The sequence below is a fragment of the Meles meles genome, chromosome 8 (assembly GCF_922984935.1).
Source record: "Meles meles chromosome 8, mMelMel3.1 paternal haplotype, whole genome shotgun sequence".
NCBI lineage: Eukaryota > Metazoa > Chordata > Mammalia > Carnivora > Mustelidae > Meles > Meles meles.
Genome location: NC_060073.1, coordinates 36,063,856 through 36,088,512, shown reverse-complemented (window position 1 = coordinate 36,088,512; position 24,657 = coordinate 36,063,856). Strand labels below are relative to the sequence as shown.

General features: G+C 40.3%; 1 protein-coding gene across 4 annotated transcripts in view; it reads right to left on the bottom strand.

The window, feature by feature from the left end:
- The window catches only part of BDNF (brain derived neurotrophic factor), a 55,199-nt gene that overhangs the window by 27,917 nt on the left and 2,625 nt on the right, over window positions 1–24,657 (bottom strand). Inside the window, exon 1 of one of the 4 annotated variants that reach the window (XM_046014359.1) lies at window positions 6,969–7,229. The exons of 2 other annotated variants lie outside the window; for them this stretch is intronic. The gene's annotated coding sequence lies outside the window, so the exon portion shown is untranslated. Of the gene's footprint in view, window positions 1–5,840; window positions 5,972–6,968; window positions 7,230–24,657 lie in introns of those variants that run through there. One more of the 4 variants, XM_046014361.1, reaches the window with a different exon arrangement.

The following is a 24,657-nucleotide window of genomic DNA, read 5'->3' as shown; positions in this document are numbered from 1 at the left end:
CTGTGTTCCAAACATGATTAATTTTATAAAAGAATAAAACTGTGCATAAGAAATTTCAGAACTAAGCCAACTACAGGACACCAACAACCAGTACCAGAAACAAAGTAGCACTACACTCAAGTTCTTCCAGCTTCTGCTTCTCTGCCAGCAAAACACTTTTCTGCAATTATGAAGTTTCCTCATTGTCTACATTGCTAGTCAATAGACTCTGAAGCAACTATTAATCAATCTATTTGTTCATTCAACAGTATTTGTCCAAGTGTCTCTTTTGCTACCAGCACTGTTTTAGATGCTACCGTGGGAGCATGCAAAAATGAATTAAACACAGATGTTTGTCATCAAAGAATTTTAAGCTAATTTGTAATTATTGGTGCCTTGGCTCCCCTACTATCTTTTGGTGCTGGCTCATTTGTCTATCTTTATCTATGCTAAGGCTGAGGCAGCCCTTAAAATTTCCTTCTCCTTGTCTATTTTTCCCCCTCTTACTTTTTGGTGTTTAAAGCCATGCTACATATATGACCCTTTATTTTATTCTTAATCCTCCTCAAATCATTAAAGTTAAAATTGGATCTCAGATCAAAGACTTCTTAAGGTCTCTCTACTCAATTTATTTGGTGTTATTGTATCTCAGAAACAGTGAACTGCCTGTAGCAAGTGAATAAAATCAGAAGCTTTGTACTCAATGCTTCAACATACATAATTAAAAATAATAAATGTTAAAAAAAAAAGGCCAGCTTTTATTCCTGGCAGGCTAATCTACATTTGGCTACTATATTAACATGCAAAAATGACTTCGTGTATGCATTGAGCTGTGGATCTGCCCATTTTAAAATCTCATCTATAATCCCAAATGCACAGTAAACCTCCACACCCCACCAACCCCCACACTCACCAAATCCGAATAGGGTAGCAAGCAAATCCTAGTGACTAGCCTTTAATGTAACTATAGCCTGAGGAGAAAGGGTTCATATGGCAAATGAGCCATATGGCTTGGTAAAGCTGGTGATTTTGTTCTCTAGGTGGCACTATTACTTCAACTTTTGATGACTTCCTTAAATTTCTTGAAAATGCCGCTTTATTTTCTTTTTTTGAATTTCCATTGTATAAATCTTAATTTTACACACGCTAGTTGTAATTAAATGATAGGCTGTCTTCTAGTTTTATTTTAATAAGCCAGTTTGAAGTTTAGTGATTTCTTATCATAAAATTTTACATTTCCTAGTTATAGTGTCTTAGAATTAAGGCATCTTCCTTTGCCCGCCCACCTCCCTCTAAATATGCAGAGGCATGTCAAAAACACAGAAGGTGGTCATAAAGCTTCAGTCAGACCAAAGGAATCAAGATGAAAGCACATTTAAGAGCTACTAGGTTCTGTGAGCTTTCAAAATCAGGACATTACTACCATGACAACCAATGAAAAGTTCTTTCAAGTGAACCTTTGGGGGAAAACTGCATAATGTTCTTTACTCTCTGGGATCTTTGGAAATGAACTTGTGCTATATTATGGTTGTCACTAAAGCTTGTAAATTTACTCCGCTTCCAACTCATCACTCTTCCTGGTCCCGCACCCGCCCCTTCCAATTCATTTAAAGGAACCCATCCTCAAACTCCAAACCATGTGCAAATGAGACATCAGGACAATGAACCACTTCTTAGCATCCAGCATATTTGGTCAGATTTCTTTCTTCAAGAGCCTACAAGTCCCAGAGTCTGAACCTGAATTTGAGTATCTGTATTTAAATGAAAGCTTCCCTACTTATCTGATCACATTCTCCTGTCTTTCTACTGAAACAAGAATACCTTTCTGTTCCACTTAGGGAACACACACATTTACCATCCTTTACCGCCGCCCCCCGCCCCAAGTTTTTCACAATCAATATATTAGTGAGCTTCGTTGTTTCATGTCTGCTATCAGGAATGATTCCATATATTTAATAACTGGGTCCACCCCTTATTCTAAGGGTTTAATATAAGTGTTCTGGAAAGCCAGAGATGCGTTTAAGTGTAAAATTATTTAGGACTCAACAATTCTATGCTTCAGTGGAAGTTTAAGAGGACTTTGAGGACACATATGCCTGAGTTTAAAAACACCAAAGCCTTCTTCTGTTTCCTAGGGTTAAACCCCATATACAAATGACATACGGATTTCATTTGCCAACATCATTTATTGCTTAACATTACTCCATACTAAACAGAGTAAATGGATGCAGAGAGTAACCAATAAGTTTGATTATTCACTTTTGAAGCCCATCTGGGTATGTTATTCATCCTAGTAAAGAAAATTTATCATAACGTAACTTAATGTGATTCTTGTTCAAATGATTTCTTCCTCCACCGAACAGCCAGCATTTACCTAGAATTCCCCTGAATTCTCTCCTCCATTCCTCTTTAAAATGCAATTCACAGCTTGAGATTACAGAGCCTGCCAGTGGCTGAATGGCTGCTCTAGAGGGCTGAGAGTCCTTCAATTAAGCAGCAATTTTGCAATTAGTGGAAACTGAGTGCTCCATAACAATCGTTTGAAAACAAGTTGAGAAAAGTTAGCAATTACCCTATTAAAGGGACATACTCACTCGCATTTGGCTGAGCTGGCCCCCTCACACAAATTGCAATGATCCATACAGGGAGATGGCAGAGGAAAATTATGTTTCAACCATTAAAATAAATTCGCTATTATCGACATCAAAATGGGAGTGCCCTTCATTTTAAAAGATCTTCAGAGTTTAGCTCTCATACAATTTCCAGGCTCTCAGTTTTCATTCACGAAATTGAGAATTATTCTTTCACTCTGGGACTCACTTCCTAGATCTCAAAATGTTAATGAACTGCGTGCATGTGACCTTTCTATTGTGTACATCTTCAATATTCTTGAAGCTTAGTAGAAGTGTAAGTCCAAGATTGAGACCCAAAGCTGCTGGCTGTTAAATTCCACAAGTTCACCACCTGGGTGTAGAATACAGAATTCTGTGTGCTCTGTTTGAAGTGGGGGGGGGGGGGGGTGGTGGTAAGGGATATTTACAGAAAGTTTAAACACAAATGTAAAAACATGTAACAGAGCTCTTTGCTATTATCAGGTGGGCGTGCCCAGTTTGCAGTGTGTTCTGAGCTACAGACTAGAGCTATTTATGTTTCAAAGAAATGAGATTATCACTCATCTGCATTTTGACTACAGAAAAGTGAGATTCCAGGAAGAAAGGAATAGTTTACATTCTAATGGTGTCCCCATTAAACAGGAAACCAAAGGACTTTACGCCAGGATTTTATAAATTTGCATTTACAAGATCCACCCCCCCCTGGTAAATCACAATGAACCAGCAATATTCCAGCACTTCCCCACCCCACTTTGGCCATTCTGAGCATTAGACAATTAATTCACTTAGTATAAATGAATCATTTGCTTCATTTTCTCAGTTCCTCTTGTTCGAAAGTAAAAGTTACACTTAATAAAGACATCCTAAAACAGATTTCCTTAATGCTTTATTCTGAATGTTGACCTACTTTATACCTTAAATGACCTTGAATATCACCTTAAAATAAACATGATTTCCAGTTACTAATTCAGTTCTGAATGGGCTATGAATGGCTCCAAATGTATGTGAAAAATTACGTTGTTATTTTGCTTTTTTAAAATGTGATGTCTAAGTGTGTATGCAGTGTTCTAGTGCTTCAAAACATGTACGTAAGTCTTGTTTATCTGGAAATCATTTCTTTCTGCTTACATCATTTATAAATAGAATACATTCCGTAATAACTTAAAATAGCCCTACCTACACAACAGTTCTCCTATCAAAACTTATTACCAGTTTGTATTTTCCAACATTTATCATATATTGCAAAATAATGTAGAAAAAAAAGACAACGATTTTATGGCCCTGGAATTCCAGCAATGGTGACCAACGTGTTTTAAATTCCAGTAAAAGTTATGGTTACATTTCAACAAGTGTCTCTTTCCTTTCTCTTACCTCTGCTGCTAGTCCAGGGGTAAACTCATAAAAGAAAAATCTTAAACAAGATGTTTGCAGAATAAGGGAACAAGAGTTAGTGAGTGTTTTAAAGGGGTGCTGGTCCCAGGGCCAAGACTTGGCAATCTCTCCGTGCAATGTGGGATGTGATCGACACGGAGCTCTACGTACCACCATAATCTCAGAAACTCCAACTTAAAAATGATAATGTTTTGCAGGAGGTAAACACTGAGGATTCCCACGTTTAGACAAAATAAATCTGTAATTATACCCAATAAATAAAAATGTTTTTCAAAAGTATATAATTTTAAGACCAATATGGCTTTTGACCTTATAATAAACACATATACAAATAAATTGTTGTATAAAAATAGAAGAAGTAGAGCCAGTTTGAAGCTCTTATTTAACAGCATAACACATTTTATATGCAGTTTAAAAACAAAAACATTCTCAATTAGACATTGGTTTGCTTTAAGAAATAACTATACTAGGAGAATTAATAAACACTCAGAAATATGATTTCCTTTGCTTCTGGCCAAGAACATTCCTGCATTCTTGTCAAAAAATGTTCACTGGCTACTACTGACATTGAGGAGTTAAATGTAAGATACCTGAAGAATCCAAAAATAAGATCCAGGGAGCCCTAACACACCACCATTCGTAGTCCATCATAACTCCCCCCGGGCGAGGAAAACTTTTTGCACTGGAGCCAAAGAGGAGCAACGGGTCAACTACATCCGAGTCGAGTGTCAGAAGCATCATTCAACAAGTCCCTCCTACCAGCTCCCGAAGGGATCCCGAAAAGTCATCCTTTAACCACTTCCCCACCCCCAGTCTCCCGGGCCCCAGCAGCTGCTCTGGGTAGCTTGGCCGGCAGAGGGCACCCTCTACCTTCCCTAGCACCAAGCTCCCTGCCCCCTCCTTCTCGCCCCCCAACCCCTGTCCCTCCACCCCGCTCCACCCCCAACACACAAACACAGCATCCTTCCACCGCGACTTCAGCTCATTCTAGCAACCCCAAGGCTTTTCTCCCCTGGGGGTGCCCCCTGTCTGCAATTTCCATTCTCAGCCCGTCGGGCGTAAAGCCCCCAACGCTCAGCTCTTTCTTTCCCGGCACGGCTCACCCATTCCTTCTTCCCGGCTTTGCATCCCCAGAGACCCACCCGAGTCAAGACAGCCCATCCCGCTACTAAAGTCAAAACTTGTAATTCCGTGGTAGGTGATCCAAGGGAGGGGAGCGGGATGGGGAGAAGTGTGGGCGCAGCCTGCCCCGGGATCCTGCAGCCCCTTTCAGGTCCGAGGTGCAGAAGTGTCTCAAGTTTTCCGAGATACACTACACTGGACCTGTGTTAAGTCCGCTTTGCTCTCAACTCCTGAGGCGCAGGTGACGGTGTGCAGCCCGGCTGGAGCCCCGGGGGTGGTGGTGTGGGCTGAGGGAGCAAGGGACCCCCTAAAATCTGGGACCGCCCAGCCCATAGAAAAGATTCATACCCCAGCTCCGACACAGTCACCGCAGTCAGGGCCCCGACAGCTGGCGCCCTAAATCTCTCTCACGACCCCGGCTGTGCTAGGGAAGGGTTTCGGGGGATCCCCGGGGCGCCGTCTCCGCTCCCGCAGCTCAGCTCCGCGTCTCCTCTAGGCTTTTTCTCCCCCAACTTCAGGGCTGCCTGGGGTCCCTCTCCCTCGGGGGGTCCTGGCTGCCCTCTGGGCCGCGGGATGCCAAGGAGAAAGCTTCGCCGGAGCAACACCAAGTCCCCTTTCTCCTGGAGGGGAGGAAGGGAGTTCCAACCTCTTCCTGCAACTTCGGGGTCTCCCAGCCAACTTTGCCCTGCGGACGGGCGGCTCCCGCGCCAAGCCCCACGCCTGCTACTTGCCTACCTCGGAGTCCACACAAAGCTCACGGGTCCCCGGCGGAGGAGTCACATCGTTATCTCGCTCCTGGCCCCTGCGCCCAGCCCGGATCCCCGTCGCGGAGCCGCTGGTCGCCGGCCCCACAGCAGCGGTGGCAACTGCAGTTCAAGTGTCTCATCAAAGCTTCCCGAAGAGGAGGCGGGGGGCGCGCGGGACCGGCTCCTCGGCCCCGCCCGAGAGCCCGCGGCGCGACGGGGGGCGCGGGACAGCAAGCGGGCGGGTGCGCCCGGGCGCGGCGGCGGCGAGGACCGGGAGCTCCAGCCTGCGCATCGAGCTCGGGTCAGACATTATTTAGCTCTTCGGTTGAGCTTCGATTGGTCAAACCGCGCCGCCCCCCGCCCCCCTCCCCCGGCTCGCCCGCGCCACCGATACCCGTGCGGGGCGGCCGCTTAAAGGGAACGCCGCGCCTTTTCCTCGCTCCCGCTCAGCCCCTGGGAGTCCCGGGGCTCCCCGGGTCCGCGCATCGCGCTCCGCGGGTCCCTGGGACCCCGCGACGTGGCCCCGCAAGCCCCGCGCCGGCCGGGGGTGGCTGGGCAGGACGTAAGCGCCGCACCCGCCGCCTCGAAGGGCAACCTACCCCCCGCCCGGGGGAACCCCGCATCCGCGCCCTTCGCGGAAACCCCGGCTGTGCGCGCTGGGGCGGGCAGGAGCTGGTGCGAATCCCGCGTCCCCGGGGTCTTGCTCCCCTCCCTGGCGACTCCCTCCGCCCCATCCCAGCACCCAACTTCTGCAGGAGAGGGCGTGCGTTAACCCGGCCACGAGACACACCTTCCCGCACCTTCCCGCACGACGGAGCTGCAAAAGCGAGCACACAATGAAATCTCACGGAGCATGGGGGCTCTTGATTTACTCCGCTGCCTTAAACACGCCGGCTTAAACAGAGTTCGTGCACTGACCTCTCCAGAGTTTGCCTAATAGGAATTCAATCAAGATAATAACGGCATTTTTTATTAATGAATGCCCCCAGATAACATTACACCAAGTTACTTGCTCCAGCCAGGAAGCCGAGGCAATGACAGACCTCACCAAAGCCAAACGCTTTCTAGCTGACCAAAGAGAGAAAAACGGAAAGAGAAAGAAAGAAAAGGAACCCACCTTTTCAGTCACTACTTGTCAAAGTAAACATCAAGGCAGCTGCTCTGGGGAAGACTTCGGCCCCAAAACTCCCAGACTCTTATTTTTTTTTTTTTTTTTCTCACGTTCCCTTTCGTTAAAAAGAAGTCGGGGGTGAGAGTCTTTGGTGCCCGGTATGTACTCCTGTTCCGCAGCAAAGAAGTTAAATTATTGATAGTGGAAATTGCATGGCGGAGGTAATAATACTCGCACCCCCTGAGCGAGGAGCTCCATTTGATCTCGGCAGGGGCAGGGAGATTTCATGCTAGCTCGCCAGGGGGAGCGGCAGCGCGAGCAGCCCTCGGCGGTGAATGGGAAAGTGGGTGGGAGTCCACGAGAGGGCTCCACGGTGCCTTGACGTGCGGTGTCATATGATACCTCCGCTGCCTCGAAATAGACACTCTAGTGCACGAATTACCAGAATCAAAATTCAGCGCATTTAAAATGATACATCTTTTATTAGAAGAGTTCCGTTCCAGGGCATTGCATGGTTTTGCAGATGTTTTCCTTTCCCTCCCTGCAAACTTACACACATAAACCAATCCTTTTAATAATGAACCTGGGCAGCAAAGATAAAGAGACTTCTGTTCTTACCTGTGTGTGTGTGTGTGTGTGTGTGTGTGTGTGTGTGTGTGAGGAGGGGGGAGGGGGAGAAGCAGTTGGCTCAGTTAATCCTCCCCTTGCGCCCCTCCCCCACCCAGCGAAGAGCAGTCTGTAGAGTGCAGGTAGCCAAGACCCTCGGGGAGAACTTAAACAGCTAGGGTCCAGAGGACTATTTTCAATTTGCCATTGGACGGACACTGTCAACCGTCTACCCGGGTTCCTGTTTTGAAGCTGAATTTTCTTCCCATTAGTTCAACCGATTCATACGCTACTGGGGAAAAACCTTAAAATACAGAATAAGGAACAAGAGGGCAGTACTTAATTTGTAGTCCTTGGACCTCCCGCAAGCATACAAATCATCTGTGTGCCTGCAAAACCCCAGATTTCTCCTCCTGAATTTGTGATTTAGTAGGGGTGGGGCCGGGTCTAGGAATTAACGTTTTAACAAGCACCTCAGGCAATTCGGATGTAGAAAATGAGGTCACACTCTGAGAAACGCTTTCTTAAGGGTGTCAGGAATCCCCCATCCAACCCCCCAAATTTGGTAGGCAGTTTTATGTGTATATGCATTTTTCTCTTATCTCAAAGGGGTCTGACCCAATAATTGCTAAGACTCATTGCTGTAAGAATTTTCCTAAACATTCCAACATTAATTTGGGGAAAGGGAAAGATTTATAAACAGTTTCCTTTCTTGGACCCTCTTGTGGTTATCAAGAATGTGCTGGTGAACTGAGTATATAATATTATATCTAAGGGTTTACAGTCAACAAAATGTGTTCATTTATATTAGCTGTTTTAGAGCTTCTTAGGACTAGTGACAGAAACAATTACTTTATAAATGAAGACGCTGAGGCTCAATGCCATGAAATATTCTGCCCAAATTCATGCAGCTTAATGCCAGGGACAAGATTTCAATGAACTCAGGAACTCCAGCTAGAAATATCCCTGCCTCTCCCCACCTCAAAATAAACAAAGCTATCTGTTCTTTGGAAGTGTTATCAGAAGGATTTTGCAAATTGGTGCATTGAGTAGTCAAATTGTTCAAAAACATGCATATTCTTAGAGTGTCAGACATGTAGCTTTGCACCTCTATCAACCTGACAGGACACATGACCAATACAAACTACCCTACAGCACAGATGATGAGGTTTATTGTGGGATATTTAATGCATGTGAAATCTGCAGGCTAGCCAGAAGCAATAAAGGACAGTGGGCATGAAGCTGGGCTTGGCCACCTAAGAGAACCTCTGCATTGATTCCCAGGGGTGTAGGCTGAATGCAGACACAATTTCTTTTAATACTGCAAAACAATTTGAGACTAGATTTACAAATTAAACACACACACACACACACCTTGTACTATATAAAGTACTAGAGGAGCCTTACCTAAACTTTTTAAAATGACTTTATGCTAACTTCAAACCCATGCTTACTTTCCAACTTTAAATTTGCTTGAAAATGAGTTATTTCCCAAGTTTTTAAGCTCAATTATAATTCACTTTCTTCAGGAAAAATACCTACCAAGTTATAGTCAAGAATCTTCTCATTCTGAGTGCTGCTCAGTTAGAAGTTATGGCAAATCTTCTACCTGCTAAATCCACATTGCCACATCAGCATTTTTGCAGAAGGAAAAAGTGTTCTCTTTTCCGAGACTCTGACTGTGTCTACGGCCAATCTTCTTATTCTTACTCCCTTGACGTTGTACAAATAAATGTTTGTATCTCTACTTTCCAGTGTGTGGTGCAGTTTTACTGAGGAAAAGACAGAGTCAGAAATGGCAGGAATATTTAGAAATAAAAGAAGACAAAATGCCAATTCAGATAAATGCTTTGATGAATCAGACTCTTGACATTTCTGAGCATTTTGAAACTTTCTGATTTGTGATTACAGTGTTACCAAAACAATAAAAGACCTGACTTAAATTACTTTATTTGCCTTAAAAGTACATCTTGCATTCAAAAACAATGAAGCTACGATAAACTGAAGTTGTACTGGTGTGTTGCACTGAATTCTGAATAATTTTTTTTTATGTGTTTAGTTCAGGTAGCACATGGAGATAGTGCTAAAAGCCAAAGGTCAAACTTTTTACAAAATTATTTTCCTATTATGATCAAGAGTGATGCTGAGAATACAGAGCAAACATTTCTGATTCTCCTTAAAGATGTGTCTCTTGCATGTCCGATATGTTAAGAACAAAGTTCCAAAATTCATAATCTGAACATTTTTTCAATCACCCAAAGATGGAAAAACTTGACTGCTTGAAAAGAAAATGCTCCCTATTTCACTTTTGGGGGCCTTAAAAATTAACTTTAAATTAGTTAAAATATTTATTTATTTTGGTTATGGGTTAATTCTATTCTAACCCAATGTTCTAGAAGGACAAATGTCAGGAAGAAATGTGAATTCCCATCTATTCTTGTCAGGAAACACAAGCTAATCCTCATTACCCAAGTGGGAACAGAGGCAGTAGACTCAGATTTGACACTGACATATTTTTTTCTATTAATAATTTTAATTGGCTGAGGTCAATTCTATTATCGTTGTAAGCATTTTATGTTTAATTATGTTTACTTAAGTTTCTTAGTTACTTCTGCCTTCAATCCTCCTTGCAAAAAAAAGAAAGTCATCTAGAATCAAATGAATTGACTTCAAAAACTATTGAAAATCTTAGTAATTAGCATAGTGAAAATAATAAATAAACAGAAAACTCTCCTGGTTGGCGTAGTGTCAAAGGTATTTTCAAAGTCATGCTGCATGATTTCAAAGGCCCAATCCAGCCTGAACTACGTTACTTCTAATCCTACAACTTATTGAATAAGGTCTGTCCTGAGAACAATCTTAAAAGAGAAATAATATTCCTGTTTATTAAATGGTACTTTAATATGGGGTGTATTTCTTCTCTGTCAGCTTTTCATGAACCATAAGAATAGCTTCTAAGGGGCGCCTGGGTGGCTCAGTGGGTTAAACCTCTGCCTTTGGCTCAGGTCATGGTTCCAAGGTTTCTGGGATTAAGCCCCGCATCCGGCTCTCTGCTCGGCGGGGAGCTTGCTTCCCTCTCTCTCTCTGCCTGCTTGTGATGTCTCTGTCAAGTAAATAAATAAAATCTTAAAAAAAAAAAAAAAAGAAAGAAAGAAAGAATAGCTTTTAAGCCATAATCAAATGTGTCCAAATTGGCCAACACCTGTTATAAGAGAATTATGTAAGCCGGCATGAACATTAGTGGCAAACAAACAAAACAAAACAAAACAAAAACAAAAAAAAAGAAAGGAGCTACAATATGAAAATGTTAGAAGGGCCAAAATTAGGAGAATAGAAAAGAAGGTCAAAAACCGATCCCATCTGGGAATAATATTTTGTTGGATCAAGAGAAACAGCACCGAAACCGTTATAAAACAACTGAGACTAACCCCCAAACTTATGAGAGTCATCAACTTGGAATCCTTAGAGTTACCAGATTTTCCCTGAGAACATTCAATAATTAATAGTGAAGAATAAATTGGTTTACTCATTGTAATGTTTCTGCAAGCATGGTCAAAGGGCTGCGATTGTAGACTGAGACCAAAAGTTAGAACTGACAGTAATAGCTGCCTGTGGTATGTTGTTGGTTTTACTGGAAGAAGAGTCATGAGAAGAATTAGCAAGTTTAAACCAGGGGGTTTCAGGACATTGAAACAAATTGTAAGTACAGATTACCTTATTTTTGAGACTTAACTATTTAGGTTGTTTGATGATGGCAGTGAGAGATTTTCTACTGTTAAATTTCATATTCTTCATGAAGAAGTTAGGAATGTGCAAAAGAGAATTTAGAAAAAGCCATTGAACTTCATAAAGCCATATTAAAAACAAAATCACACTAGGAATTTGGCCCATTTTTATATGATTCTGAATCTATACAGCGTCTATCTTGAATGGTCCCTGATGAAGGACCTGAGCAGGACATGCAGCTGGCTAGCTTGTCTAAGTCCTAATAGCACAGCCATGGCAGGAATAAAATCCTCAAAGCTACACGTGTGGCAAAAAGGGTTGGGCCTTACATTTGTCTAGCATACAGCCTCATTGGAAACATCTGAAACTCTTGATTTTCTCAACTTCAGTTAATCTTCAGTTTAGTACCTTCATGTCATGGTTACATTCGATCAGTTGATGAAAACTTGAATACCTACCGCCAAACATTGGTCTACATTTTGGTTTAAGATTCTATTTTTTAAGTAATCGCTACATCTAACATAGGGCTTGAACTTGAAACCCTGAATTTAAGAGTCCCATGCTCCAGGAACAGAGTCAACCAGGCGCCCTAACTCTTTGGGCTATGTTAAAGGCAGATGAATAAAACATATTTCAGCTCTTTAGATACTCAAATTCTAGAACATAAGAATTGTCTTTTTTGGGGGGGGGGGGTTATCTATTTATTTATTTATTTTCAGCGTAACAGTATTCATTGTTTTTGCACCACACCCAGTGCTCCATGCAATAGAACGTAAGAATTGTCTTTAACGCATTGGGTCAATTGTGAATTAAAGGTTGGAAATTATATTTGGTTTTGTTTTCCTTTGTCGTGGGTTTGGTGTATGAGAAGATGACCTTCAACATACTGGCAGTGGTCAGGGATAGTAGTAACGAATAAGAAACTTGTTCCCAAAGCTGGAATGGCACCTAGAATCTGGTTAGGGCCCATCATGATTGAACAGGGCCTTAGCTACCCTCAGTTAGCAGCATTTTACAGAAGGTAGACAAAGGATAAGGGATCATGATGTAAGCAGTGGCAGGAAGGAAATGAGGCACTGCTCAGGCAAATAATTTTTCTAGGTGGTTAAGGGAAAAGAGATCCAGAAGGGATCTTAAGAGATTATCTCATCCTCCTCTCCACTCATAGGCTTATCATTTCAGACCAGTAAAGCAGATTCCACATTCTTCTTCTGAAGACCCTTCTAAGGACCCAGCAATTCTAGTGCTTGGAAATTCCCACTTACAACACATTTTTGTTCTTGTTGCAATTTATATCTTATTTCATTTCACCCAACCTTAGTGAAGATGGAGAACAGCTGCTTACTAACCTCCTTGTGTTATTAAGTCACCACTCGGACTTTTCTCATAACAAGAAATTAGATCTCACAACCTTTCTTCATAAACTCCAACTTCCAATCCATTAATCATTTCCCTTGGTCTACCCTGGACCTCCTCCAAGATCTCCATATTCTTCTGAAAATGTGGAGCCCCATACTAGACATGTGTGTGAAATTATCCAGGGCTCAGGAAACACGGGAGTCATGAATTATCTGAACACAGCTGTTGGGAAAAACTAAAGGGGAGATTCAATCAGATTGACAAATCCTTCCCTTGCAGCTTAGAGACAGAAGTGATTTGTTCCATGAAAAGATGAGCCTTCATGTCAAAGCTGGATCTTCTATCCTTAGTTTTTAGATGAAGCACTTTGCAAAAGAAATAGCTCTTAAACGGGATATTTAACTTTTATGTCTTTTCTTCTCAACAAAATTGTTTAAGAGCAAGTGATTTTTCTGTAGTCCACATAATATCCTAAGTTGGGAACCATTATCTGTTAAAAGTGGGATAGTGCTTATATATCCTCAAGTGTTTATTTTGATGTAATTTCTCTCAGAAGGTAAGGACTACAAAACACTACACTACTTTTTAAGCTTCTACTTTCTCCTAATTTGAGAGATTTCTCCTATCTTTTCATTTTTGTCTGCATATAAAGTCTAATTAGAATAGAGTAAAACTAAACTGAAGTCCATACAAAAGAATCAGGTTAACCTACATGATACCTAGAAGCAAGTTTAACTGATTATTTCACTTGTCATTTATATCTCTGTTATGATCTCACAACCCAGTGTGACCAAATATTTTGGGCCTTCTCATTCTTTATAGCCCAGATGAAGAGCATAGGATCAGCAGAAATACCATTTCCACTACTCATGGTTATCTCTTTCGGGTATGTTTAGGGCACTCAATGGTGACTACAAACTCAATCTAGTAGTCCCAAGAAGAAACTAGGCAGTCATGGAATGAAATCAACACGCTAAAAAGAAACTGAATAGGAGATGAGCACATTTATTTCCCCTTCATAATACAATTTTGAGAAGTTATCAAGGGACTCTGTGACCAAAAGAAGACTACTAGGCTAGGAGTGTTTGCTCTAAGTAGGCACTTCTGAAACCTCTGTCTATCAATGTAGGGCACCAAGAGTGGTAAGTCTAGTTGGATCTAAGAAAGGGTGATGTTAATGCAGATGGATAGGACAATGTTTCATAAATGTTGAGGACAGAGAGATGGAACAGAATGGAGAATGAATGGGGGAAACACATTCCAAGACCCCTAAATTGATTTTTTTTTTTTTTTTTTTTTTGTCAGTCATTGCTATATATACACTCAAAGAAAACTATTTTTCTCTGCTTGGATAGTGGTTATGATCTGGGAAAGGTGGGTGATGTGTGTGAGGTAGTGGGGTTTGTGGTTAGATATCCAATTTTGGAAGTCAGACATTGATTCCATGATACAAATTAAACATGTTTCTGGGATGCATATTCAGACCACAGTCACTTTTCCTTGAGACAGCCTCTATGCCGAATTAGAAAAATGAAGACCCAACACATTAGGACCAAATTTCATGCCTCCCCCAAATGCAGTAGTACAATGTTTAGGATTGAGGATCCTTTATTTCATAGACATGTTTTCCTGGAGTACTTGGAAAGAATGAGCCAATACTATTATATATTCTGACCTTTTTAATTTAAAAAAAGAAAAAGTTCCCAGGATAAATAACTGAAGTTAGCTTGCATTGCTCATTGCTTTATGTCTATACTGAATGCTAATTTGAATTACCATTCTCACATAATAAACATATTCTTATGGCATTACAACCAGATTGTGGATGTAGATCATCTTAGAACTACTTTGCAAGCCAAATTTCCATTGCCTTCCATTTTATCTGCACACAAAAACTAATTAAAGTGAGTAAAAATAAGTTGAATTCCATAAAAGAGAATCATGCTAACCTACATGATGCCAATTTGTCTCAAAAAATATATAGAAGTTTGACATATTCTTGACTATTTTCTTGGCTAATTAACATTTTTAATATTACTTTTTGTTATTGTATTTTTGATAACTCATATTGTTATTTATTTATATAACTGCATTCTTCATTTTTAGAAAGAATTTATAAATATCTAATTTACCCATCAATTAATTGGTTTTTACAAAAGCACAACTTCAGAACAGTACTTAATAATAGAAATTAATCACAAAAGTGGAATGATGTGTATGGATGTCATATGAAGAACAAAGAAACAGCCTTAAAGAGTATTTCTTGGGGGCGCCTGGCTGGCTTAGTTAGTGGAGCTTGCAAATCTTGATCTTGGCATCATGAGTTCAAGCCCAGTGTTGGGTGTAGAGCTTACCCCTGCCTCGAAAAAAAGAAAAAGAATACTTCTTTGAAAAATGATGTGGATTAAAAATTATAAAGTTTACATTAGCAAACATTCCCTAACATTTTTAAGACTAGGGAATTTAAGAAGTATAATTAATATTATAATTCCCCTATTTTTGATCATTTTAAGGGAAAAAATCAATTTTTTGTTTTGTTTTGTTTTCCTACTAGAGGGAGTGGGGAGGAAGCTACAAAAATCATCCCTGTAAACCAAACAAAACTGTTTTCAAATCTCAGATAAGAACTGAGAACCAAATGAAGTAACTGAAAACTCAGGGAATAATATAGGAATCAATGAAAATTTGAGGTTTCAATTCACCTTGTTTTAGCTAGGGTCTCAATAATCGTAAAGTAATGGTGGATTGCTGAAGACATTTAAAATATAATTAGTTTTGTCCCATCCATTTAAAGTTAACAATGTCTTATTAGAATACTATCAATATCTTGTTAATTATGTTTCTATTTTAGTAATTAATATAAGTTATATATAAAGTTAGGCATTCATTGTTTTATCTTTTTATTATTGGAAAATAGAAGAACTACCATTGTCACATGATGCGATTTTAAGGCCCATATAGTAGTCAAGGGAGTTTAGGTCCTAGGTTAAACTTCATCACTTTCTGGCCATATGACCTGGCAAGTCACTCCACTAGCCCTCATGGATACTATAAGTCTCCTAGAAATGTTTGCTGAATAGGTTGAGAGATCTTCACCAGTGTGTACCTCATTTGCCTGATCAATAAAACGAGGGCAGTGGGCTATAACCAGGCAGCACATTCACACCTTAGCTCAGAAAGAACAAATGATTCAGGTGATTTCAATGCACTAGCATTGTGAACTAAATCATCTTTAAGACACTTTTTCCCATCTACATTCAGACTCCTTTCAGGAATTGTCTATCATTTGGTAAACTAAACTTGAAACTCATGTAATTCTTTCTCCTAAAGTTAGAGTCCTGAGCCAAGGTAAGAATTCATACTCTTTTGTCTTTTAGAGCATGCAGTTCTGACAAGGCTTTTGGTGGTCTTTTTCATACATTAAAATGTCCTTTAAGATCATCCTTTCCTGGTGGAAATGGTTTCTGAGCTCCAGGATGTAACAAATATATTATGAGTTCAGACCATCCTTTCTTGCTTAAATCAGAGGGGAGGCAGGACGACGTCTCCCCATCTTTGATTCCTTACGTAACTTTGGCAGCTCTGCAAACACCATTGACTCATGCTAAGACTTACTAGTATGCCTCCAGTTCCTCATTTAAAGCCACATCTTTCTAGGAGTTGCTTTTCAGGAGGACGATGGATGCATTTTATCAGGAAGATGCCCATGTACATGTATAACTCCCTTACCTGGACTACCTCCCAGCTCATTTCTAGAGCTGGTGTTCTGAATTCTGAGTTGGTGCAAAGACCCAAAGGACCCAGACACCAAGTTCTGCATCCTCCCAAATGAAATGTGACTTACAGAGAAATCTCAAGTTTGGAGTGGAGCCTTTGGAAGAAGAACAGTGAATTGCACAAGGAAAGCCAATAAACATTTTAGTTGCTAACATGGGCTGTAAAGCCCTGTAATTACATTCAGGATTGAGCTTGTCCATCCTTCTCTTCTCCATATCTGTAAACAATGCGTTAGCTTTGGAGGTTTGTCATCCACTGTGTTTTTGGAAAGGGCGTGCCTCATCACAGCATCTGCTCTGCTCCAGCCACTAACAGTTCGAAAAGGCAAACTTATGAAATGGCTTCAAAACACACTAAGTCCTAATCTAAACAATTTATAACGTTTCTTACTCAGTAACTCTCAGAATCAGCTAACTTGAACTGCCCTGAACAAGTTAAGAAAGGAATTAGACATCATCTGTTAAAGTAAGTGGAAGGAAAAACAGGCAGGTGAAGAGTTCCAGATACTCCTCTTTCTCTTCGGTGGCGATATACTTATTTCTGGAAATTCTCTTTCTTGCTAGTGTTTTAAACATGACAACAATTGTAATAAACAGCTAAGGGATTTACAGATTAGTTTACTGAGTAAAAGAAAAGGCTTTGGGATGAGACTGACCTGAGTTTGAGTCAAGCTTTGTCACTTACTGACTCTGCTAATTTAGGACAGTTAATTAACTGATGCCTCAGTTTCCTTATCTTTAAAATGGGAATAATAATAATCTCTGCCTAGAAAGATTGTTGTGAGGATTGAATTAACTGGAAGTATAGCATGCTCACCACAGTGAACTCAGTAACATTTGATTTTATTATTAATTTATTTGATCCCCACAAAACTCTAAGTATTATCACTGTCTCTTTTTGGTGATTGTGAAAATGGGGCTCCAGAAAAGATAGATGACAATGAGTGGTTTGAAAGTCTTTCATTAGTTAACAGAGATTCATTATAATTCTGAACTAGCACTTGTGGCTACCAATTTTGAGATTCTCAGCCATCTCAAAGGGCAGGGTAAAGATCTCTTAACAAAATATACGTGCAAACCTGAAAATGGGAGATGCAAATCCAACCTGGGTGGTAGCTACTACATAGGGAGTCATGATTTTATAATGGGCTTTAGAACCAGAGAACTTTAGGTTTGAATTTTAGCTTTTCCACTTAAGATTTGCTGTATAATTTTGGGTACATCACTTAAACTCTCTGAGCACCACTCTTCTTATTGGTACCATTAGAATATAATCTATCTCAGGGAGTTGCTTTGAGAGTTAAACAGTATATTCAAATGCAAAGCAAAGAATTTAGCACGGAGTAGTACAAAATAAATGTTATCTCATCCCATGATAATTTGCATATAGTTTCCCATAGTATCGTAGTGACAAAAAACGAAGTCTCTGTAGTTTGTAGAGGTTGGTGAAGTCACACAAGGTGTCCCAGGCAATGCTCACTGACTTAGTGACCAGAGTCTGAACTTTCTCTCTCTCTCTCTCTTTTAAAAATTATTTATTTGACACACAGAGAGAGAAACCACAAGTAGGCAGAGAGGCAGGCAGAGAGAGAGGGGGAAGCAGGCTCTCCGCTGAGCAGAGAGCGGGATGAGGGACTCGATCCCAGGACCCTGAGATCATGACCTGAGCCAAAGGCAGAGGCTTAACCCACTGAGCCACCTAGGCGCCCAACTTGTGGATTTCTAGGGCAGTGGGTTAGTGCGGGTGGTACTAAGGATAAACTTCAGAGTTATAGCAAGGGCAGTCAGTAGAAACCTGTCACTCACCATACCTTAACCACATTATCAGTTGGTCCTTTCTCCACTTGGCAACTTGTCTAATGGTAAAAGTATATTTTAAAAGTTTTCCCCAACTGCCAGTTTCCTTCTGAGAAGGAAAACTTCTCAGAAGTTTTCTGAGAGAGGAAAACGCAATGGCTAATACTGGAAGACACCAAGAGATGAGATAAGAATTTCTGAATCTATACCATGTTCATAAGCACCCCCCAACAAGTGTGCTGTTAAATATGTTTGTGAAATACTACATCGAAGTATTTGTAGACTTTGTCACCAATAGAAATCACAGACACCTTCATATCACTTGTCTGTTGTTACAGACATTTCAAAATATGTTGATGCTTATTACTACTTCAAAATTTTAGTATTTACATACTGTTAGACCTTATTTCGTGCATTAAAAAAGCATATTCCTGCATCACATAATATACTATTTTAAAATATTTTATGATTATATTAAATATAACTGGCTTCCTTTGTAACCTTATAATTTTTTATTTTACTTATTTAGAAACATTATTTTGAGAAAGGTTTACATAGGCTTGACCAGACTGCCAAGAGTGGAGTCCATGGCACAGAGTGGTTACAAAGCTCATGCTAATCCAACAAATTTCAAGGAGAAACATTAACAAGCTCATTTAAAAATATTCATTATGGAAGTTGTTAGGGGAGAAAGTAGCCCTTAGTGGAGGAGGGTGGTCAAAGCAGAACAGTTTCCTACCAAAGTAACCAGAATAAGGACCTTAGCAGGGACCGCGCAGATCTGTCTCAATGGATGAATGGCCTCAGGGAAAACAGAGGGGATACTTCCAGAATCCCTGTTTAATACTGATCCCATTTTGGCTTTTTGTTTTCTCTGCTTAATTTTCCTCACTGTCATGTTTCTCTTTTCTATTCACTCATCCTATAATGTCCCGTCCCAAAGGCTTTAGACGTGTGGAACCTTTGCGTAATCACCCAGGTTGGGTATTTCTTCCTACAGTCCTCTGGGGGTAGGGGAGTAGGTAGTTGGTATTTTCCCTGAAGCTGGAGATACGTCAATTCCAATTCCTTGAACTGGGGATAAGTCGATTCCAATTCCTTCTAGTCCTGATAAGTATGGAACCTAGCATATTCTGAAGGAATTTCTAGATTCCATACATTATAACACGCCCTCTGAGCACAAAGATCTCGGAGAACTTTCTTTTGCTTTTCGGGGGCAATTGATTGGATTTCTCTTTCCCAGTGTCAGTTTTTTTAGCGCATTTAATGTTTACTCAGGGGTAAAAAGCATCAGCAGAGTACTTTCAAACTCCTGTGGTGGTCCAGAAAATGCTCACAACGTGACAAAATGTCTCATGTAGACCACGTTTCTCCCAGCTTCAGACTGAACTCTTAAAGTCAGGTCACATGTTGCTCAACTTCTGGTTTTTAGAACATAGATTTTAAAGTTTTTTTTTTTTTAATTTTAAAAATCAATACTTTGGAATATATTTTGCCATTTGTCTAAAATAGAATTCAAGAATGATATCTGTCATCCCTAGTGCATCAGAAGTTATTTTAAATATGGCATCTTTATAAAAGTCAATAGCTGCCTCATCAAAGGGCAATCATGTCCAGTGTGGGTGGCTGTGCCAATTGTTTTTGAACTACTGCAGCAAGCTAGCCAATCCCAGGGAATGGCTTGCAGCCTTCCTACACCCACATTTTTTCTTAATTATCTCTACCAGGCTGAGTTAGCTAAGGACAGATCTATAGCATTTCCTGGATGTCAAAATGCCCACACACCTTCTGCAATCCTTGAGCTACCAGATCCCTTTCATGTTTTTTCCTGGTTGGTCCATCTAATTATCTATTATCATGTGTATATAATGCATTATTCATGAGGCCCAAACAATTTCAAGATATAATATCTCTGATTTTAATAAGAAATGACTTGAAAAATTAAAATTTATGCTTGCACAAAGAAAATAAGCAATTAATTTGATAGTGAGTCAATCTCATCATCCCATACCTTTGAAAAATAATCTGTAGGAGTTTGGGATCATTGTTCAAACTAAAACTCTCCAAGTCATCATTTCTCAGAAAATGATAGGCTCAATATCTAGATTTCTTCTATGCTGGGTTTAAATAAGTTGCCTTCACTTCTCATAATGTGCTTCTTAACAAGTTAAAAACCCAGCAGCACCCCAAATTATAAATCATCAACGGTTAGGGTGACTTAGTACTTACCTTCTACCAAGAAAGAGTTATCCATTATATCACTCAAACTTGGAGCTAAAGTGGAATTGAGAGTTTCTCCTGAGAACATCTTCTTGTCATATGTATGAAGAAATAGAGATCAAGGGAGACAATTGATTTTTTTTCAGCTACTGACTAGTTGGGAGTGAAGCTTTAACTCAGGCTGTTAATTTGGTTCACTGTGTTCTCTTGAAAAAGGTAAGATTCCAGCAGTTTGTCCCCTTCTAGGGATTAGAGCAAATTAAAGAACTAGTCATGTCTCTAAACTATAAGCTCCACCAAGATAAGAACCATATAGTCTTCCTTATTGCTGAATCTCCAGGTTGTTAGTTAATGCTTAACGTATAAAATTATGAATTTTAGTGTGTCCATAGAAAATATACCTTTTGGGCCTGAAGTAGGAAATGGCCAGTCAAGCTCACAATCCCCATAAGTATCAGAATATCTACCAAGACAAGCAAGATTCCAGGAATCTAAAACTGGGGTGAAATTCCAGAGGCTTGGAAGGAAACAAGCCAGCCTGAATTCATGCATCAGATATGGGCGGGGCTAAGTGACCTCTGAGGACCTTCCCAGCCCTCAGATTCTATGACTCCCAAGTAAAAGCAAAATGATTCTTGGCTTTGGCTTTTCCTATTTTCTGTGTTGGTTTTTGGGGACTTAGTGACCGTGCCTTAGATGGTATGTCAGCTACGGGAAGACTCTTGCCTTCTTTGAGCCTCCAATTGTGGGAGATGGAAATGGTTTAGGAAGGGAAGGTCATAGCAGAATTCTGGGAACTATTTGCAGGTATTTTTTTTTTTAATCAAAGAAATCAAAATAGGAGAAAATAACATGTAAATTCCCGTCAGATGCCTAAGTGGGATTTGAGGCAACATGGTCTGGAGAGGAATAAGCACAATCCTTGAAATTTGAAGAAACAGACTTGGTCAGTCTTCACTTCTTACCAGCAATATGGTCTTGGACAACTCTGAATTTGAATTGCCTCATCTGTAAAAAGGTGACTGCTAATTCCTACCTCACACAATTGCTGAAGAGAACAAACAAGGAAACTTAATAAAAGCTATCACAGCACTATATGCCTATAAAATACAATTATCAGGAAATACAAATAAAGTCTGCATAATCGCAGAATTATTTGTAGGACTCCTTTAGAATGTTAGGAAAAAAAGAAAAAGAATTAAAAAGTCTGTCTAAATTTAAAAAAAACTCAGAATGAATGCTCCCAAAAATAGCCAAATGAAAATGGAGGCAGGGATAAAGAATTGAACATTCTGATCTTTTCAGCATGCTATTTTGGGGTATTAGTTTTCATGCAACATGTATATCTTCCTCAAGACACACTTATTAAAGCAGTAGCTTTAATTTCTTAAGTAAAAAAAGAAAGAGTTCCTATTTTTGAAGTATGATCACTCTTAAGTCAAAAGGGGGAGGAAATTTTCTTTTTATTGGTTAAGAATTTAATCTTTCTCCCCTTAAAGTCATTCCCCCCATTTCCATTGGTTTAATAATGGTAAGCTCTCACTAAGTGTTAATATTTATTTTTATTAAGTACCACACTCTGTTCTTTATATGGATTATGGCGTGTAAACTGAAGAGATCTCTGCTTGTGAAATTCACCAGAAAACATACAGAGACAAACATGCCCATACACACACATACACACACACAGCAGTAGCAGATCAGCAGAGAAAGACACGAGCCAAAAAAAGATAATTTGAGTTACTTCTGAGGTAGCAGTTGTAAAATTAAAATAGGCAACTCATTAAATTATCCATAGAGTGAAAAGAAAGCTACAAAAATAGATATTTTTCTGGCAAGTCAGTGCTTTTCAGAAAAAAAAAATAGTTTTAAGCAGAATTTTAAAACCAGGTATCAGTTCATATTCATTAGAATCATTTAAATGGTTCGCTTGTCCCAATTAAAAGCAAAGAATAACTTTACTGGCCTTTGGTAGAAGTATATTTAATAAAAAATATGTTCAGTTAGACATCATTTTAACTGACAGATTGTAAGCAATTTGATCCTGTGAATGTTATTTGAGCAAGTTGGAGCCTGGTCCCCAAATCATAGAATTAAAAACAAAAATCCCTTTTCAGTCATGCCTCAGTGCTGATTTTTCTTTATTTCTCTTTGTTGGTTTTTGTGGCTGATTATCTGTTTTGTGGTCATCCAGGCCTTGCCTCTCACATTGCCTGATTTAGGGATGTTGTTTCTTACTAATGTTTCCCCTAGAGGACAGGCCAGGAAAAGAAAAGAAACTAAATTTACTAGCTTCTCCTCTTATTAAGAATTTAGATGAGAGACTTGTTAGAAAAAAAGTCTGGCAAAAAAATGAAGTTTATGTAGGTTGATTTTAGATCTTTCAAAGGCCTTCTTTCCAATTTACATGGATAGGCAATTAACAAACAACATTTTGTAAGCCAGGAAAAAACTCGCTTTTAAAATCCCCACTTTTTTACCTTAACCATACAAATCAAATGGTTATCTAAAAATAATTAGTACCCTGGTTCCATTAAATGAAAATGTTGTGTAAAAAGAATGTCATAGGGATACCTCCCATTTATAGAGAGTGTCTGCTTCCCAGTTTGCAAAACCCTTTCAGACATTTTTTCAGTCCTCAAAAATTGCTGTGTTGTAGGTCTTACTATCAATGACACTGAAAAAGCTACAGGCAGGATGAATATATTTTCATCTGAATCAATACTGATTTATTCCATTGGGGGAGCTAGACCAAGCTAAAATCTCACACACGGAAATATTAATATGCAAGACCAGGGGTACAGAAGTAAGCTAGAATACGGTTAATTTTTAGGGTTAAAAACACCCCCCTCCCTTTCTTCCCCTATCACCTTCTAATCTTCCGTCTGATTTCAAACAGGAGAATTGAAATTTCTTGCCTCCGTGCTGAGCAGTTCTATGTAAATACACATAAACAGTGAATATCAGGCGCACATTCTTAAAGTGACATTCATTTCCACGGCACTTTAGGCGAAACCATTTTATCTCATAAGTCGAGGATGTGTGTGTGTATGTAAGAGAAGATGACGCGACACTTTGCAGGTTTAAGTGGTTAATGATATCGAGGTTACAAGAATTAGACTGTTAAGCATTTTCCCTCCTTGCCTCCCAGAGACGCGAAATCTACAATTTTCTCGGTTCGACTGTCAGATAAATTGGCAAGTCGACTAAAAGGATAATATTCCCTTAACGATGCATTCATCTGAAGCCCTAGCAACTGTATTAGGCAGCAGTGAGTATTCGCTAGCAAGACATCTCGCGGAGAGGGAACTCTGCAATTTAGAGTGACAGATGATTTTTTTCTCATCCATCAAGCCGCCTCGAAATGTCACAATATTTACACCTCTTCCTTGGTGAATTAGAAACCAGACAGGCAGACAGAAAAAAAAAAAAAAAAAAAAAATTCCGACCCGTTGCAGCTTGACTGGGGAAAAGCAAGCGTTGCACCTTTAAATTCTGCCCTACCATTCCCTGTGCCCCCCACCCCCTTCTCGGGATTTTGCAATAAATCTCCCAGTTCTGCGTTCAGCCCTGCAGATCCGTATTTAAAACAGCACCATCTGGGAAGGGTGGGTGGCGATGGTGATGCGGACTCCTTGGAGTTCCTTTGCAGCACGCTTGGAATTGCATCAGACTGATCAGAAATCCCCCCGCCCCCAAGACCAGCCCCTCCCACCTAGCTCCCCTCCCTGCCCCTCCCCTCTCCTCCTTTCGCGTAGATCTGACTGAGAAAACGACTGGATCTCGGAACAATCTGTGCCCCATTCGCTGCTGCAGACTTGCTCCGTAAACCCTGCCCTACGCTCCCTTTGTGTGCAGAGCAGCCTATCACCGTCATCTGATCCTAGTGCCTGTTTTTTTTTTTTTTTTTCCTTCTAAATCTCCACAATATCCTCGCGTTGCCTATGAATCCGTCCCTTCCACCTGAGCAGAGTTGGGATTCTTTCGTTCCCCAGAATAGTCGAGTCTAGAGTTTCGGAAATAGGTTTTCCCCTACGCTACGGCCCGCCCCCACCCCAAGCCCTAGACTCTTAATTAAGAAGGGCTGATCCCGGAAGGAGGAGTCCAGAACGCCCAAGCCCTGGGGCGAAAACTGCCATTGGGTTTGGCTTGGCCGCCGGAACAAAGGGTCCGGGAAGGGGGTGGGTTGAGGTTTGTAGGGGTGTGGAAAG